This window comes from Trachemys scripta, chromosome 12 (genome assembly GCF_013100865.1).
Source record: "Trachemys scripta elegans isolate TJP31775 chromosome 12, CAS_Tse_1.0, whole genome shotgun sequence".
Lineage (NCBI taxonomy): Eukaryota > Metazoa > Chordata > Testudines > Emydidae > Trachemys > Trachemys scripta.
In genome coordinates this window covers 20,668,821-20,687,816 of record NC_048309.1, presented here as the reverse complement: position 1 = coordinate 20,687,816, position 18,996 = coordinate 20,668,821, and the positions used below count along the sequence as shown (strand labels likewise).

At 50.3% G+C, this 18,996-nt stretch overlaps 2 protein-coding genes across 13 annotated transcripts in view; one reads left to right on the top strand and one right to left on the bottom strand.

The window, feature by feature from the left end:
- ZHX3 (zinc fingers and homeoboxes 3) overlaps window positions 1-616 on the bottom strand; it is a 61,419-nt gene extending 60,803 nt beyond the window's left edge. For 3 of the 5 annotated variants that reach the window (XM_034788000.1, XM_034787999.1, XM_034788003.1), the window contains exon 1: window positions 465-616. The gene's annotated coding sequence lies outside the window, so the exon portion shown is untranslated. The remainder of the gene's footprint in view (window positions 1-464) is intronic. The other 2 variants (XM_034788002.1, XM_034788001.1) reach the window with 1 other exon arrangement.
- LPIN3 (lipin 3) overlaps window positions 1-18,996 on the top strand; it is a 47,198-nt gene that overhangs the window by 666 nt on the left and 27,536 nt on the right. For 4 of the 8 annotated variants that reach the window (XM_034788013.1, XM_034788011.1, XM_034788010.1 and 1 more), the window contains exon 1: window positions 15,153-15,261. The gene's annotated coding sequence lies outside the window, so the exon portion shown is untranslated. Of the gene's footprint in view, window positions 1-719; window positions 751-1,550; window positions 1,663-15,146; window positions 15,262-18,996 lie in introns of those variants that run through there. The other 4 variants (XM_034788012.1, XM_034788005.1, XM_034788007.1 and 1 more) reach the window with 3 other exon arrangements.

The following is an 18,996-nucleotide window of genomic DNA, read 5'->3' as shown; positions in this document are numbered from 1 at the left end:
AGGGGGATGGGATGGATCGGGGGCTAGGGGCCGGGCGGTGGACCGGGGGACAGGTCCCGGGAGGGTGGGGCGCGGGGGCAGGAGCCGGAGCCGGGAAGGAGGGCAGGGGGATGGGGTGGGCCGGGGGGTGGATCGGGGGGCAGGAGCCGGGAAGGAGGGCAGAGGGATGGGGTGGATCGGGGGGCAGGAGCCGGGGGGTGTAGGAACCGGGAAGGAGGGCAGAGGGATGGGGTGGATCGGGGGGCAGGAGCCGGGAGGGAGGGTGGATCGGGGGGTGCAGGAACCGGGAAGGAGGGCAGGGGGATGGGGTGGATTGGGGGGCAGGTCCGGGGAGGGTGGGGCACGGGGGCAGGAGCCGGGAAGGAGGGCAGGGGGTGAGGGTTGGATGGATGGGGGGGACAGGAGCAGGGGGAGTCCCGATGTCCCCGCCCCAGCGCGGACGGGCCGAGCCGCTCGGGACTCACCTCCGGCGGCTCCCTTGCCCGGCTGGCTTGGTGCGTGTGGCAGCAGCGGGCAGCGCTCCAGGCGGCGGAGGCCCGGGCTGTGCCCGCGGGGCGGGCGGGGGCGGACGGGACACCCAGCGGGGCTGCCGGGCGGACGCTCCAGCACCAGGCTAAGGGGGGGAGGATAGGGGGCGGACCCAGCAACATCAATATGCACGGAGGAGGGGGCTACTCGGGCGGCCGGAGGAGCGCGGGGCGGGCGGGCGCAACACACACGAGGATCAGCGAGAATGAGTAACATTCGGTGGTAAGGGGTGACGTAATCGAATCGGAGTCGGTCCTGCCTGGGGCGCATGCGCCGTGTGCAACTCCCGTGGCGTCGGGGCACGGTCACTAGATCGCTGCCTTTTCTCACGTGGCTCCCCCCTCCTGCCTGTTCCCTCCCCACCTCTTGCCCGTCTCCTTCCCCATTTTCTTTTCCCCTCCACTGCCCTCTTCCATCTCTCCCACTCCCCCAAGGCCTAGCCAGAGTCAGGGCCCCACAGGGCGCGGGGTGAACCCTGCTCCCTGCAGTGCCCCCCAGGCACTGCCCCGATGGCAGACGGCAATGAGCAGTGCCTAGGGAGAGCCGAGGGCCAGTTCTTGCTCCACATCCTCGTGCCCTGCTGGGGGTGGAGTGGGGCCCTGGACTTCTTTGGGACATCTTGTGTAAGGTGCAGGCCTTGGCCCTAATGCCGCACAGCTCCAAAAGGTATAGCAGGGCCCAATCCCCACATAAAGGCCCTGACTGCGTAGAGCGAATGTGAACACTTAGCCATCCCCAGGATGGGGGCGCTATAAGAACCCGAATGAAGAATAGGGTCCTGATGCTGCCGAGAGTTGCAGCTGGGCACAGGGCAGTGGAATGCTGCACAGGTGTAATGGTATGCTTGGGCATAACTCTGTGCAGGGTGGAGCAGTGGTCTGTACCTGGCCATTCTGTGGTCTGCTTTGTAAGATTAAAATCTTCTCATGGACCCTCCTTCCTCCCTTCCCTCCCCATCCATCCACCCATCCATCCACCCACCCAACTGTTTGGTTCTCAAATTATGTTCTGCAAATCACCAGGATGAACTCTACAGCCTGCTGGTTACCTATGGACCTGAATGTAAGACCCACACAGCTAATGGCCTAATCCTGCAAACACCCACATGAGCAGTCCTGCTATCAGACTATAAGAGTGAGTAAAGTATCTTACATGCGTAAGTGTATGCACGATCGGTCCTCTTGTGATCCCTTCCATCCTGAAATGCTACTAACTCGCTGGAACAATATAACATGCTTTTAACTACTGAATATATCTTTTATTTGGCACCCTACCATAAACCCTACCCCACTTCAGACAAAAATAACATACCTTGCTTCATGTATGTGGGTGTGTCTCAAACAAAAATGATACCAATGGACTTTGTGCATCTACGCTGTTCCATTTCAGGGTGGCTTTCTAGCAGGATCTATCTGTTTAGCATACACCTGACTATACAGGTGGAGAGTTTATTTATATAGCACCCTAACATGTGCAGGTGGTTAACAGAAATATCAAAATGCAAGTCCCTGTCCTGAAAAGCAGAGCATCTTAAGCTCTGATCCTGCTTCCCTTGAAATCAATAGCATTGACCTCAGTGAAGCAGGGTCAGGCGCCAACCAAGACAGTTTACAGACACAGGGAAATGGGGAAAGGGTTACGATACTTGCTTAAAATTATATTTGATTCCACATCTAATTCCCACTTTTTATTGGTTCCTAGCTCCACATCAAACGGTTATTGTTTTTTAATCCTAGCTTCTTGTTCTGGAATGGGGGGAAATTTTAACCCTTGCTTCTTTCCTATTTTATGGTATTTTATTTTTAAATATACATTTGTTAACAGCTCAGTCACTGGGAGGGCCAAGCACAGATCACCTACAGGAGAGAATCCTGAATCTGTAAAAACTCCAAGATGAGGACTATATTAGCTCTTCACTGTCTGTACAATGCAGTGTGCACCCTACTGCTTTTGAAATAATTGTAGAACCTGAGCCTGCACTCAGATCTGTGTGGGTGACCCCTTGACCTCCTGCAAAGCCCAACGGGAGTTGACAGGTCTCCACAAGGACAGGTGTCTGCCTGTGCAGACCCCGCTGCAGGGTTCAGGCTTTAGGATGAATTCCAGCCCCATTGAAGGCAATGGCAAAATTCTCATTAATTTCAGTGGGACTAGGGTTTCATCCTAGCACAATGGGTCCTGGCCCAGGCCTGGGGCTCCTAGATGCCACAACGGTGCCTCTAGGTAACTTTACTTATAAAAGTAGCCTTGGTGGCTTGAGTGGGACTGACTATCTATATGAGTAAAGTTATGCACAAAAGTAACTTTGCAGGATCAGGCCTCTAGCAAGCTGCTCTGTATGCAGCAAGGAAGCTCAGTGTAGTCCAAGGGGCTCTAAATTAAAAAATAAATAAATTCTAGGAGATATCCCATCTCCTAGAACTGGAAGGGACCTTGAAAGGTCATTGAGTCCAGCCCCCTGCCTTCACTAGCAGGACCAAGTACTGATTTTTGCCCCAGATCCCTAAGTGGCCCCCTCAAGGATTGAACTCACAACCCTGGGTTTAGCAGGCCAATGCTCAAACCACTGAGCTATACCTCCCCCCTCTGTTGTATTAATTTAGATGAAATAAATGGGCCCAAGGAGTTAAAGGCATTAACATACAGTAGACCTCAGCCTGCTTTACCACCCTGGCAAATACACCATTCAACATCCTTTTAACACTTTATTAAAGATACAAGGGGGGGAAAAAGCAAACCAGTGAAAGCATCTGAATTGTAACATTTTAAAAGGCTTTTACTTTAACAACATCTCACTGGATCCCATTTTATTTGCACATCTCTTAAATGCGTATTTCCTTGGCAGATCCTTCTCCTCCCTCACTATTCCAGTCTGACTTGACCTTTCCCAGGAATAGAAAATAAATAATAATAACCCCCCCTGTGCTAACCCCAGTGGTTTTGCTGAGCTAAAGTATAAGACTGTCATGGCCTGACAAGCCTTCAGAAATTACAACCACCTTTCAACAAATTACCTGTGCTCTGGTTGGTTTCACTTTCGCTGCATGGGAATTTTACAACACTGAGCACATTCTTTCTTCCCCTCCCCCACCCCCATTATGTGCTGAATCACCTCTTTCAAAAGCCTCTGGAACTTTTTGTTGATCCGCTGAAGGAAATCAGAGCCCCTGAGAAGCCAGCTGAGGAGAGACAGGAAACACAGTGCTTTGCCAGGCTTCCCCACCCCGCTGCCTGTCTCTGTGGTTTTAAATGCCTGCTTATCTCTTCTAGGAGGGAGCCCCTTGATAAAGTGCTTGGGAAATCCCTTTCACATCCAAACCCTCCTACCCTGGCTGGGGATTCCCTGTGACTGGCCACAGAGAGGGGGGGAGGGTGTCACTTACATGGAGCCAACTGCTGCTGTGTTTTCTTTCCCCTCACTTCAGACAGCAGTAATGCGGAAGCAGCAGCCACAGCAGTGAGGCTAATCCAGCCCTCTGGCTCACTCACCAGCAGCCTTTCCTGAAATGTGCCTGGTAGATAGAGGTCAGCTCTGACCTCTATTACACATCAGATCATCAGTTTAGCTAGAGGTGGGCCAAAGAAGGGAAAGCCCCCAGCCCTTCTAAACTATCTGTCCCAGGCTCTGTTTTCCACCCTGTGTTTTCCTGCTACGGAGTAGATTTTCTACGGTTTGTGTTTTTGTTTGCTAAAGTTACACCTTTACTGCGCTACCTACCTTGGTCTGTGGCTATGAGACCTTTGTGTGGACGCCACTTCTAGGACCTTCACAAATCAATCGCTGTCCCCAGACAAACTCATACAGTAAACCTTGCTAGTTAAGGGTATGATCCTGCACCACTGTTGTCTATGGGAAGTTTGGACATTTTGTATGGATAAAGAAAACCTCCACAGTTCCAGGATTGAAAGCAACAACAACACAAGTTTGGCAGGGATATAAGCTCCTAAGTCAACCTCTAGCAGAAGGGGCTATTCCATATTTACCACTTCACAGTTTCTTGCACCATTCTCTAAGGCATCTGGTACTGACCGCTGACAGAGAAAGGACACTCCACTAAACCAACAACTGGACTGCTGCACCCTGGCTGCTCTTACGTTGCTACTTTCCCCTGAGAGAAGAACCACAACAGAGTTAAATTAAAAGGACTCCCGTAGATGGGGACTCCTGGAGAGCAGGCAGCTCCGTACTCTTTGTGTAGTGAGCAGAGGGGCACTGAAATATACCAGAATCCAGCATGTGGAGCACTTCTGGGATCAGGATTCTTTGTAGATATTTCAGTAGCTTGCCCATTTACAAAAACAAATCTGCAGAGCCAGGATAGTGCATGCCCACAAGCCACACCATGTCACAACTCGGGTGTATGACTGTAGGTCTACCTTGCCAGTGTCATTTCCAAGGCAGTCAGAAGATTGCAGTGGATTGCCAGGATAGCTGCTGAATCAGTGCAAGTCTGTTATGCAACTTTGGCCAAATTCTTCACTGTCAGCATTTACACCTTGCACCGTGGAGGGCAAATGTTACTACCCCTGGTGTCTGTGAGCGAAGAATTTGGTTTGGATTGTTTTACACCCCCTTTGGACAAGGGTAAATGATGACACAAGGAGCTAAGCAGTGGACAGTCAGGCCCCCTTATCTTCACGTCTCAGGGTTCCCTTTCTCTCAGTTTCAGCTTTGTCTCCTACCCTAACCCTCCTGTGCCATCTGAAACAGCCCTCCACTCCCAATACAGCCCCCCCACACACACACACACTTTTTCAGAGCCCTCTTTAAAACTCACTCCTTTCACACGTCTTTTTAGGCACCGACTCAGGCCTTCATTTTCATCTGAGCTTGAATGTAAGCTTCTCCTGGCAGAGGCCACATGGCCATATATTTCTGCAAAATGACAGGTGCACTCACAGTGCTCTATATTGTTCGCTAGACTGAGTCTTTCTGCGTGTTTTGCACCAAGCAAGATTCAGCCGAACCCCCTAGATCAGATCTTCTTTCTTTGCTCTCTGTTCCAAGCCCGCTCAGCACGTCCTGCGCAGGCCATTTGGCTCTAGACAAACCATGTTGCTCTGGGTTTGTTTTTAATGAGTTTGGAGGAGCAGTGGAGGAGGGGTATTTTCCAGTGTTACGGAACAGTGGGAACAGCTCACCAGGAGAAGGTTTTTTTTCTTTCCAGACAAAAGTTCTCGGAGTCTCCTTGTGCTCATTTTGCAATTATTTGGGTTCTGAATGTACAGCTCAGCGCTCAGTTTGCTGGCGTTGGCCAAGTGGGACCATGGGCTCTTTAAGAAAGCATCTTGCTGTCAAAACAAACCCCCTGCCCCTGCAGAATCTACAGACTTTGTTTATTGCTGCATCTGTTTCTAGCCTGCTAGCCCTTCAGTGCCTTCCCACAGTTCCTCCTGGCCATCTTTTCTTGCCATCTACCTATTCCCTGCTTCTGGACCAGAAGTCCCCACCAGTGCATACAGGCTGGTTCAGCGTGTGAGCCCCACAGTGTCACGCTGCGTCCAGTACCAACAGAGGCTCCTCACCCTGTGCAGTGACAGGCCTCCAAAGGGGAAATGTCACAAGTGGGTCTGACAGGCAGCTGAAAGCCAGGCTCGAACAGTCGGCACAATCCCAGGGAAACAGCAGAGGATCATTTAAGGGGGAGCAGAGAGGAGGCGAGGTTGAGACCACCCTCCACCTCTGAAACATCCAAGGGGTTCAGCATAAGGCCTCTCCTGACATCTTAATGCAGCAGCTGTTGTGGAAGGGGAGGGGAAAACAGAACTTCTTTTAAACAGTTTGGTTGCATCGTTCTCCCTCTCTTGAGTTTGGGAGGCCGAAATGAGAGCAAATGAAGTGAGGTCCCAGCCCTCGCTCCCAGACCTGAGCAGCTCATCTCTGCTCTTCAGGCTCATCAGTGAGAGGCAGAATCCTGGTGAGAGACTGACTCCCTCTTAGGTGCCAAACTCAATTCAACCTTCACTCTGGAGCTGTGGCCAGCACCTCAACAACAATACTGGTAATTAGTTATTAATTAAATAAATTTTCACGTTCTCTTTGCATTAACCTCGTCGCTACTTTGTAGCACGGAGCATAAGTGACTAAGTGAGCATAAGTAAGCGAGTGACTACAGCAGGAGACTGGCAGTCAGGAGTCCTGGGTTCTGTTCCTGACTCTGCCACCAATTAGCCATGAGACCTTAGTCGAGTCACTTCACCTCGCTGTGCCCCAGAGACAGCTGGCACAGAGAGGTGCCTCTTCTGGAAAATGGGGCTATCAGGGCTTCTCTACCTTGCAGGGGTGTTCGTATTTATTAAGTGCTTTGGGTTGCTAGATGGGAGGTGCTACAGCAGTGTGGTTCTATGTCACAGGCGACCTGCACACTGGATGGTCTGTGGTGAGTGCTCCATAAAGCAGCAGGGTAGAGCGGCTGTCAGTGGATGGTGAGGACTTCTCGTTTTCAGCTCCCCCACAATCAAGCAGACTGAGCTTCCCTGGCTGCTCCTAGTAAATGCGACAGTGTCCAAGCAGCCCGTGAACTCGGCAGGGCACAGGGCCTGGTGCGCAGACTAGGGGAAGTTTGCCAGGACACAACACAGTGCTGCAAATAGTTATTGGTTCTCTTTTATTGTTACTCCTTTAGCTGCAGCCTGGCAGAGAGCACATCAGCCTACTGCCTCGCTCTGCCAGTCCGTACCCGTCACACAGTGTGCCAGGCTGCCACCCTGCCACACACAGCACCGTGCACTGCCTCATTTCACCATATTCATGCTGCCCTGTGCCACCCTGCCACTCCCCAGAGCATAGCATGCCACGGTCTCACTATTCTGCCACCCTGATTATAGTGCTGTTCCTTGCTTGGCTGTTCCTCAGAGCACACCGTGCCTATCCCAGGCACAATGTATCCTTTCATTCTGCTGCTCCACCCAACTGAGCACACCCACCCAGTGCAAGCCAGGGCCCGGCATGCTCTTCTGCTTTGCCACTGTGCAGCGTTCTCCTAGGGGAAGAAAACCACAGAGACCCTTACGGCTAGGGATGTCCTGGAAACTGAGCAGCATTTGTACCCTGCTGGGTCTCGAAATGCATATGAAAATTGACTCTTCCTACATGCATAAGTGCCAACTCCATGGGTGCTCCGCTTTCCTCCCCCAAGTGCTTCCCACCCGCCGATGGGCCCCGCCGAGCAGCACCTCCCCCTCCCTCCCAGCGCCTCCCACCCGCAGCGGAACAGCTGTTTCGCGACATGCAGGAGGCTCTGGGGGCAAGGGTGAGGAGTGAGGGGACAGCGCATGAGGGGGAGAGGCGGAATGGGGCGAGAAGAGGCGGGGTGGGGCAGAGGTAGGAAGAGGTGAGGTGGGTGTGGGGACTTGGGGGAAGGGGTGGAGTGGGAGCGGGGCCTGGGGTTGAGCAAGACCCAGCACACTAGAAAGTTGGCGCCTGTGCCTTCATGCAAATGGGCATTAATTGAGTCTAAGGCCCATAGCGATCACTGTGATCATGTGGTCTGACCTCTTCCAAAACACAGGCCCTGAAACTTTCCCACAATAATTCCTGTTTGAACTAGAGCAGATCTTTTAGTAAAACATCCAGTCTTGATTTTAAAATTGCTGGTGATGGAGAATCCACCACGACCCTTAGTTACTCCTGGGGGAATTCTGCACCACTGTGCTTGCGCAGAATGTGTGTCCCCTGCAGATTTCTTTGCTTCTCCGCAGAAAAATGACTTTCTGATGGGGAAGCAAAGGGAAGCCACAAGAATGGTTATGTGACCCTCCCTCAGCAGTTTCAGGTGCCCAGGGCAGCCGGCAGAGAGGTAAATCACTGTGAGGCAGGGGGTGTGACTGGAGAAGACCCGGCTGGTAGCTCCTACCCTGCACCTGGCTCAGCTGCTAGTCCTGGCTGGGCAGTGGGGGATGGGACTTCATTTTCCCCTGCATGGCATCCAGGGCCATGTCAGACCCACCCTCAGTTTTTTCCCCTGGCTGTAGGAAGCTCTGCAAACTTCCCCCTTCTCCTGCTTCCTGCACTCATCGCTCTGCAGCTGCAGGGAGAGGGATCACTTTACAAGGAGCTGCTCCCCCATCCACCCCACCCCTGTGCATACAGACCCCCTCATACTCAGACTCTCCCAGCAAGCCTCAGCCCCCCCACACCCAGAACACTCTCCCATCCTGATAGGCCCCACTCTGCCTGCATCTGGACCACCCTGACAAGCCTCCTGCACCTGGACCCCCACCCTACCAACCCCCAACCAGCTGCACATGGATCCCCACCCCACTGAGCCCCCCACACCCAGACCCTCCCCGTTGAGCCCCAACCACTTTCACCTGGACCCCCCTGCAGAGTCCCATTACCATTGCACCCAGAACCCCCCAACAGGCCCCTGTGCATCCAGATTCCCCCCGCACCTGGATCCCCCACTGAGCCGCCCACACCCAGATTGCCCCACACAGAACCCTCTCAACCCACAGCTGGATCCCCCCACACTAAGCCCCTCCACACTTGGATCCTGCTCCTGGTGCACCTGGCATGGAGGGAGGGGCCCTGGGGTGTTTGTGGGGCAGGCCCGGTCCTTGCGCTGTGTCAGGGTTGGGTGCAGCCTCACCGCTGAGTCCCTGTCCTGGTGGGGAACTGCACAGTGATCTCCCACCTCTGTGCAGTCAGTGGCCTGTGCTCCCCAGTGCCATGCTGGAGTCTCCACATTTATTTGAAAAATAAAATTTGCAGAATTTTAAAATATTGTGCACAGAATTTTTAATTTTTTGGCACAGACTGCCCTCAGGAGTACTTGGTAAATTGCCCCAATGGTTAATTACCCTCACTGTTAAAAAAAAATTGCTGTTTAATAGTTGAATCAGGAGAGAATGCAACATGCAGGATCTCTGCTCAGCGCCTAAACAGCGGAGCAGCTTCTTCACATTCGCTGAGCCTGGGTAACACCATCTCTCTTCAGTAAATTGTTAAATAACTGCAGGAAGGAAGGAGACACTTGTTTATTCTTTAAAAGCCTCCTATGAATCCCTGCCTGGGCTTTTCTACAGAGTGTGCATCGGTTTCCGCTGTATGCACCCGGGGATCCTTTGCTCCTCAGGAATGTGGTCTAGCAGCTCAAGCAGGATGCAAGCAGGGAGGCAGTGTGGTCTAGTGGCTCGAGCAACTGTTCAGACTCGGGAGTTCTCTCCCTCGCTGGCTTGGACATGTTACTTGGCTGCTCCAAGTTTGGTTTGCCCATTTGTAAATTGGTTATAACAGCATCTATCTCTAACACACCTGTCACCGTCGTGTCCAGGGTGCTAACTCCCTCCCAAGGGTTGCTGCTGGGCTGTAATGCACTGGCAGGCACTTGGATGAAATGTGCTCTGGAAAGGCAAAGTAACAGCAGTGCTGGAGTTGCTTCCTTCTGTGGGGCTCACGCATGCAAGGTGCTGAGCGCCCCTTGCTCCCGTGGCCATCTGTAGGAATTGAGGGGGCCTGGACCCCTTACGGTGTCAGGTCCATGATTTGTCCTTACAAGCACGGCCTTTGTTGCAAGCCGCAGATTCCTTTCGGTCACATATGGAAGTGCAGGGATGCAGGACGACGGCCAGGAATCACTAACACTTTCCCCAATGATTCACCCACGAGACCAGCAATATCAGCATGGAAACAGAAGGATACGGACCAGTCTTTCTGAAAGGAGAAGGGGCGCTGTGTCTGCCAGTCCGGGGCGGGGGCTGCGCGCTATAGCTCACCCAGTGGCTGAGTGCATTGGGGTCATTCAAATCAATGATTTGCAATCAGGTTTCATTGCAGATGGCAGGACAGACCCTGCTTCTCTTACTCCCAAGCATAGCCCCCTGGATTTCAACAGGAGTCTGCTCACTGCATCGGGCTAGCAGCACATGGGCTAGCAGCACGCGGGCTAGGTGTCTGTAAATATTTGTGAGCTCTTGAGCAAACCCAGCCCTAGTTTTCGTAGAGCTGGGCATGGGTACTGTTTTCCCTTAAACTACTATGGTGTGTCATGAAACTAGGGGGGTTCGACTGGGTTTCCTCTTGAGCGTGTTTTGGGTGCCTTGGACGCTGAGTGTTAGGGGGGCTACAAGCTCGCATAGGCCAAGTCAAAGGATGTGTGCACAGACGGACCCCTGTGAACTGAAACGGCCGAGTGTTTTGAACGGTTCTCATACACATCCTGCAATTTACCACAGGCCAGGCTCAGAGCAGGACCGTTGTGGTCTGAGGCCAGCAAGTCTGCTACGTGACTCTCCCCCCGCACTTCGCTAGCCCAAGCAGCAGGAGTGCCGCGCTGCTCTGCTCTCAGCTGGGAGCTGCTTTTAACGGCTCTCGCAGGGGATTAGTGAGTGGTGTTTAAATAGTTTAGGAAGGCATTTAATGCGGTCCAAAATACACTAGAATGTACTGACTAAGGTGTATGCAAGCGCCTGCCCCTAATAGCTAGAAGATAAGAACCCAGTAATAGTTACTGATAATTAACAGCTTCTCCTTTAGTTCAAGGGGTGGAGTCCTGTGTTTGGAGAGGGTGGGTTATGGGTTCTATCCCTAACCGCACATGGCTGGGGTATAGCTGATTGCCATGACCTCTGTATCTCTTGAGCACGTGGATTCATCCAACCATGCTACATAGAGAGTGGTCTTTTGGCTGCTTTGTTCAGAAAAAGCCACCTGTGGACTCAGGTCTCTGAGAGTAAAATATTCCCTTGTGTGGTTCATTCAGATCCCTTTTCTCTGCACTGGAGTGACTAGACTATCTAGCTACCTGTAGTGTGTAGTTCTCGGAGAGCGGCAAAGTATCCATCTCTGGATCTGGAAACGATGCATGGCAGCAAATCCAGTTGGTAGACTGGCAAGAGAATGTGCGATAAACAATCCACCTTTTCTTTAAAGCTGTGTCCCACATTTTCAAACATTCATTCAAATCCTGCTCAGCAAAAAAGCAGCCCCCATGTTTCCTGAGAGATGGGGGTGGGGAAGGTCAGGTGAGCTGAGACAAGCTTTGTTTTCTTACTGACATGCTGATGGGCTTGCTACCGTCAGACGTTTATTGCGTTGTTGGACAGGGTGTGCGTTATTGGACAATAAATTCCTGTCTAGGTGAGTTGTCAGCCAAGAGGCTTAGAGCCAAGTAAATCAGCTGCCTGGGCGTGCTGTTGTCGTACCCTTGCCATTATATGGAGAGCTACGTCACTTGGATTATACCTTAATTTGTACAGAAATATCTGCACTTTTCTATTGGAAACCCTGTTTATTACATCCATCTCTTGGATACAGGTGTTTGCAGGGGGGTACAGCCCAGACTGGGGGAGAGATTCTTTAAGGTGGCCCAATGGGGCAACTAGGAGCTCAAGTCATGGACCAGGACTCTGTTGTGCTAGGTGCGGAACATACACAGAGGACTGCCTGTGTGTATCCATGGGCCTTATGATCATTGTAGCCAAGCCCCTTCCTATCATTCACAATGCCGAGATTTTATTTAGCACTGTTCGTCAGTAGACCTCAAAGTGCTTTGCAAGGGAGGTCAGTAGCATTATCCCCCTTTCACAGATGGGTTCACTGAGGCACAGGGCGGTGCAGTGACTTGCCAAAGGTCTCCTGAGTCCCAGCCCAGTGTTGTATCTATTGTACATCACACAGCACAACAGATGAAAGGGGAAATTGCAGACCACACTAGCCCCCTCCCATTACAAAAAGGACCAGGGATCTTTAATGTCCACGTGGAGAAGACAGGAGGCTCTGTTCATAAGGACTCATGTGAGAGGCTCACACCAAATAAACTGCATACAATGGACTTGATCTGCCCCGGCCCCTAGAAAGGTGCCTGAACTGAGAGGCAGCATGCCGATCTCTGAGCCTCCCCAGACCTCGCTCGCAGCACTGCCATGCCTGTGATTTCAGCTCAGAATCTCTCTGTGCTCATCAGCCCCATGGGCTATCTGCTACCTCAGCCTGTGGCAGCTCAGATGGGTGCAGGCAGTTTGCCCCCTGTTATTAATCCTGGTAAATATACAAACACCACCCTGGCTATTTTGCAAGACAGTTTCCTCATGTGCAAAGTGCAATATCCTGCCTGTGTGTTTGGTTTCCTTGTTTCTCTCTCATCTTGACTCTTGCTTCCACCACTCCTGTCTCTGATCTGTGGCCCCCTCCAGGCTATCCCTAATGCTGCTTCTCCAGCCACTACCCACCCTGCTCAGCTCCCGTCTTTGATCCCTTCACGGCCTTTCGGGCTCTTCCTCCATCAGGATCCAGCTACTAGACTCCGCTTCAGTGCTCTGCCCCACCAGAACTCAGCTCTCGTGTCCTTCTCATACCTTGATCAACCCAGCTACTCTTCTCTTGCTAGTCTCGCTGTCTCTTTCCCTGGCTGTCAGCTTTATGCCTTTTCTATGGTGTCCCCTGTACCTGGAACATCCTCCCTCTACCCCGAGCCAAATCCCTCTCTTCCCCCATCAAATCTCCCCTTAAAAACAGGGCAGGGTCAGTGGAAAGGGCACCCAATTGGGAACCAGCAGACCTGGCTTCTAACCCCATCTTTGCTAGCACTCCCTATGTGACTTTGGGCAAATCACTTAACTGACCCATGCCTCAGTTTCTCCATCTGGCACATGAGGATCACGATACTTAAAGCAGGTTGAGATCCATAAATGCTAAGTCCTGTTAAACAGCCTTCTTTTGCTTAGCCTTCCACTGCTGCTGCTCATGTCTGGAGCTGTCTGCTACCACCTGTGCTGCATGGCCCAAAGGTATTTAGGCACCAGGCTCCCATTGCTTTCAGTGGGAGCTAGGCACCTAAATACCTCTGAGGATCTGCATCTACGTGCTTATGTCTCTCATTTAGGGCCCCGCACTGCTCTCATTGAAAACAAGAGGGGCTTTGCCATTAACTTATAGGAAGTAGGATAATCAAACCCTTACTTTGTACACTTTCGCACAAGGACCAGGTCAGAGCATTGCAGATGTTAATGGTGCCATAGTGATATGATATTAATCATTAGAATTCTTTATTGGGGGTTCTATAAAAGGCCCACGCTGCCATTAATAGAAAACTTCGGTTGCTGTATAGACAGGGTGCTGGAACAATTTTTATAGTGAGGGTGCTGAGAGCCGTTTTTAACTAAGCTGCCGACCCTGTATATAATGGAAATCACTTCAAGCCAGGGTGTGCAGCAGCACCCCTAGTTCCAGCACCTCTGTATATACACACAGTCATGAGATGGGAAGATGTTAATTAGGATAGAGCGAGCGTCTGCTCTGTGATGTGCTTGTGCATCTCCTAGGGACTGTGGTGGAAGATGCACGTATCTGCTGTGGGCAGAATTTTAGTCTGAATTGTGCAGTATATATGAAGATGATGAACGGACAGAGACAGAAAGAGATGAAAGCTCGCCACCTTGTGGTGAGACCCCCTTATAGCCCCAGAGTGTCAGAACTCAGGCAGGGCTGGGCAAATCTTGCTGGGTTTCTGTCACATAGGTTTTATTGACAAGTCGCTTAGCGGGTTTGAGTTCATGTGGTTTCTCCACCCTTGAATTGCACTTTGTTTGGGTTCATTCAAATGCAGCGGCACTCAGATACCATGCCGATGGGTACAGTATATGTGCCCAGAAATGAACAGACTGTTAAATTCAACTCTAATCTTAGGAGTTTCGTTCAGACTCTGTATGGCATAGATCATAAAATCCTAATACCTAACTCTTATATAGCACCTTTCATCAGGAGATGTCCAAGCGCTTTACAAAAGAGGTTAGATTCCTAACTCCCCTTTTACAGATGGGGATACTGAGGCACAAAGAGATGCAATGATTTGCCCAAGGTCACCCAGCAGGCCAGTGACCAAACAGGGAATAGAAACCAGGTTTCCCGAGTCCCAGTCCCAGTCCAGTGCTCTATCCACTAGGAAATACTGCCTCCCTTTATACAAAATTCTGTCTTTTACTAACTAAACCTTAAAACAAAAAACTAAAAAAGCCCAACTTATAATGCATATAAAAAACAAAATCCCAACGAAAGTTTATTTTTTTTGCTATTTAAAAAAATAACTAACCGAATAAAATCAAATTATACATTAATTTTTATAGTACAATTATAAAATGTTGCTCCTACATTAAGGGCTAGAGCGTCCAGAAAACTCAGCACTCACAGGGCTGGATTTTTCAAACAGGTGAGCTCCCAGCACCTTCCATTGTGACCCCCACGGCCAGGATTCTCCAGAGAGCTCAGCACCCCACCCTCTGGAAAATCTGCCCACTAAACGGGAGCTGGCTTTTTGGCAAAGCCTAGCCCTAAATGTATCACTGCAAAGACATTGCAAAATCCTTCTTCGGATGAGGCACCGCACCTGCCTGCAAATGAATGAAACAGGAAGAAGTCTTCCTGCAAATGAGTGACATCTGGCAGGTCTGACAAGGGCCTGGAGCTACCAGAGTATGAGAAAATGGGCCGGGCTGAAGTGACCCACAGCTGCAGCCATTCATGTTTGCTGTCAGCTGTCTGCTTCAATGAGGTCCTGTCTCTGATACTCCTAAAGCTTTGATAGGCTTAAGATGAGGCAGCTCAGTAGTGACCTGACACTGTTTAGGCTCCGCCCTGGCTCAGGTAAGAGGGAAGCAGGAAGTTTCAGGTAAGGAGGTGGAGCTAAGAGAAGCAGAAAGAAAATGTTCCTATGTAGGCAGCAGCCAGCTAGCATTTTAAGAGTGTGTCTGTTTCAAAGTCCAGGAGCAGCCAACTGAAGCTAAGCAGCTGTCAAGGTATGGTGGGGGGGCTAAAGAAGTGACCAAACAAAGCTGCATGTTTGGGTAATGCTGCCCTGCTCATCTTGGCAGGGTGCAAAAAGAAAAGACTTCTAATGTGTGAATATCTTGGGCTGGGATAATTGGTGAGGAAGAAGGAATCTTGCTGTGGAAGGTGTATAGAGAATAGCTTGGGGAGAAGCAACTTTCATAAGGCAATGGCACTTGTGCAAAGCATTAATCCCCCGTGTCATCAATTTCACTGATAGCCAAGGAAAATGATATTTTGTCTTTTTCCCCTTCTTCCCTCTTCCAGTTCCCTCCTAACTGTTGGGCAGTTACAGGAGCTAAAGATGTGCTAAACTGGGGGCATTCTAGCAAAGTACAGGTAGTAGTTGGCTTATCCTGGGAGATCCTTCTAGCATAAAGCTGGGTGCTTAAATTGCTGTGGCAGAAGTGCTGTGTGACCCCCTCTTGTGGGCTTTGGAAAGGGGAAACTTAGTTGCAACCCACATCCTGGTTGCTGAGGAGCTGTCAAGCTGTTCTCTTTAGTTCTTAAGGGTGGGGTTACAAGTTAGCCAGGTTTTAGGCCACCCAGACACCTCCCCCTCGTGTATCTCTCTCTCTCGCTACTGAATTTGCCTTGGCATTATTTGGGTGGACCTGATGATGGGTTTTTTTGTTTGTTTGTTTTTGTTTTTAACACACACACCCCTTTCCAAAAGTAATTGATTCCTGCCCACTGTGATGGGACTCCAATGTTCGGGACTGGCCTGAGGATTTTGAGAGGCTAGAGAGCGACTTTTTGTTACTCCCAACAGATGTGGTGGATTCAGCATGAAGCTGGTGGGGTGGGGGGACTAAGGTTGGAACACACTCACTTCCCATTGCCTCTGAATGTGGGGCTCACAGAGGTCTCCATACAGCAAGCCACGCCACATGCTGCTTAAAGAGATCATTCTGGACCCCAGGTCTGAACTTTACCTCTCTGATGGGCAGCACCAAACCCCTGGTTCTCAGTGATCAAATCTCGGGGTTTGAAATGTGACTCCTGAGTCAGTGGTGGTCAGAACCATTGTGCTTCTTGGAGAGGCTCCAGGCAGCTTTGAATTCCCATCTGGGGCTGTGCTGAGGTACTGCACAGTGGGGTGAGCTGGGGTAGGAGTGCCTGGCTTAGGATCAGTGGAAGTAGGGAGCAGATGCTTTCTGCTTCAATTTGGGATTATTTTTCTGTTTGTACTTAGACTTTCCCTCTTCCACACACTCCTTTTATTTGTCAACTTAGCTTGTCTGAAACCCTCAGTTAAGCCCTTCACTGCTGAATTACTGTGGGTTGCAGCTACAGTTCATGGGAGTAAAAGGGTTAATGATATTGGCCTCAAAGTGCTTTCTGACTCCAGCTAATGCCTATAGAAAGAGTGGATTTTCTGTAATCCTGTAGGAAATGGCTTGTTTTTTGCAGGTCCCATTAGCGACCGGTAATCCACTGAATGCTACCTAGAATCCCTCTATACACCCTCCCTGAGGGATCCATTGGATTCAGCGATTGCCTCTGCTGATGATTCCTAAATTTGCTTCTCTGGTTCCAATCTCCTTCTGGAGCAGAGTTGGTTGGGGGATGGGGCAAGGAAAAGGTGTGGTTTTGAAAGGGAGGTAACTAGTCTCTGCCACCCATTGTTCTCTTCCCTTCCGCCATCCACAGAGGTTAAGAGTCTGCTATAGCTGCCAGTTAGTAAACATAGTCCTCTAGCTCAAGCTAATGAGTTGGCTGGAGAGGTCCAAAGTTCAGTCTCCAGTGATAGCAGATCTAAAACAATGGCCAATGGCTGAGACAAATTCTGCCCCGTGGTTATGCTCCTTCATCTCAAGTGGTTTCACTTCCTTATCTTCCTTCCAAATCTTCTCACTGCTAATGCTGTGTCCTCTGCTACTAAAGTCTGCAGCCTCTGACCTCCTGACTCATCCTCTCCAGGCAGCCAGGTCCTCATTAGATTGCGTAGACTATGTAGCATAGACTGTCGGTCTTTCATCAGTTGAGACTGAACCGATCACAACACGTCTTCCAATCTTCTCTCGCTCTGGCCATCCTTCGCCATGCTTGTCCATATCTCCTTGTTAGGAAATCATCCCACCTATTTGGAGGCCAACCGCGTGGCCGTTTCTGTTCTCGCGGATACCACTCGGATATAGCTGTCTTTTGGCAACCTGGTACCTGAAATTCTTTGCAGCCTCTCGTCATTCGAATGCCTCACTGCCTCCAGAGTTGGGATCGAGGAACGTGCCGAGAACTGAGACTTGGTTTTCCATGTTGTTTTAGCCATTGTTCTCAGCCACCCGCTGGCTGCCCTGTCAGTGGCGCGTTTACCTCCTCAACTTAGCTATCTTACAGCCTCAGAAAGAGAGATTATACGCCCGTCCACAGAGGAAGCAACCCCCTTGCGGGGCTGACAGTCCGACACCTTGATAGCCTGGTTAGACCTGCCGATGAATACACTCCGCTACCATCGCTGTCAAACAGCCAGGGTCACTGCTGCGCCATGTTGAGGCGTCGAGGTAGGATTTGCAGCACTTGTATTAGATTGCACTTGTTCAAAATGAAATTGTATTACAGTAGCAGGTAGGGGCCCTGACTGAGATTGGAACCCACTTTATGCCAGGTGCTGCACACATCCATAGCGTGAGACAGTCCCTGCCCAATCTAAACAGACAAGAGACTCAGCATGAGAGGGGAACCAAAAAGATGAAGTGACTTCTCACAAGTCACACAGCAGCTTATTGGCAGAGCAGGGAATAGAACCCAAGTCTCCTGAAACATTTCACTCTGCTCCATTCAGACCAGTGGTTCTCAACCCGTGGCCCAATCAGCGCACAGCTGTGGCCCATGTGCCATTCTCAGGACCGTGACTAGGATGGGGCAGGAAGGGCACCTGCCCCAGACACGGAGCCAGTGGGGAGAGGGATTGCAAAAATGGGGCTGTGCATTTAAAAAAAAAAAGTAAAATTTAGTGTGTGTGTGTGTGTGTGTGTGTGTGTGTGTAAAAAGAGAGCTGCATATGTGGCCTACAATGGTAAATTGGTTGAGAACTACTATTTCACACAAACAGTTTGTTCACCAGAAAAATCAGATTGGATCTAACAAAACCTACTGAATTCAGATAGGATTTGGCAAATAAATCCAAATAAAACATCTTGAAACAACTTATTTTGAGACTTTCAACACACAATGTTTCAAAATTTAGCTAGATTTGGTTTTAAAGTGTTTAAAAACTAAAAAACAAAGGGAACAAAACCCCACTAAAGAGTTCATTTGAGTTAAATTAAATGTTTTGTTTGTCCAAAACCAACTTTTTTAAGAGTGGTGGTGTGTGATGTTTTTTTTGCCAGTGAACTAAAAAATTGCTCAGCTCTGGAGTCTCAGCCCTGTGCACTGTATAGCCAGTCCATTAGCCCACATAGCAGATCTGATAGCTACTTTCGAGTATTTCTAAAATTCATTCTTCCCGTGGTTTGATTCCACTCCAAGCTCATGTTATGTCCTGTTTTGAATGCTGCAATCACCTCCATCATGTCTGTTCACTGAATCCCATACCTCTCCTCACCTTCATGCAGCTCCCAGATTCTGTCCCCACCAAACTCTCTTGCCTATGCTCTACCCACACTTCTGTTTTTAATCAGTCCATGTCTGTCTGGGTGCTGTGAAGAAGAAAACTGCTGAGTAAGTTGTAAGTATTGCTGTCTTCTCTCCTGACCATT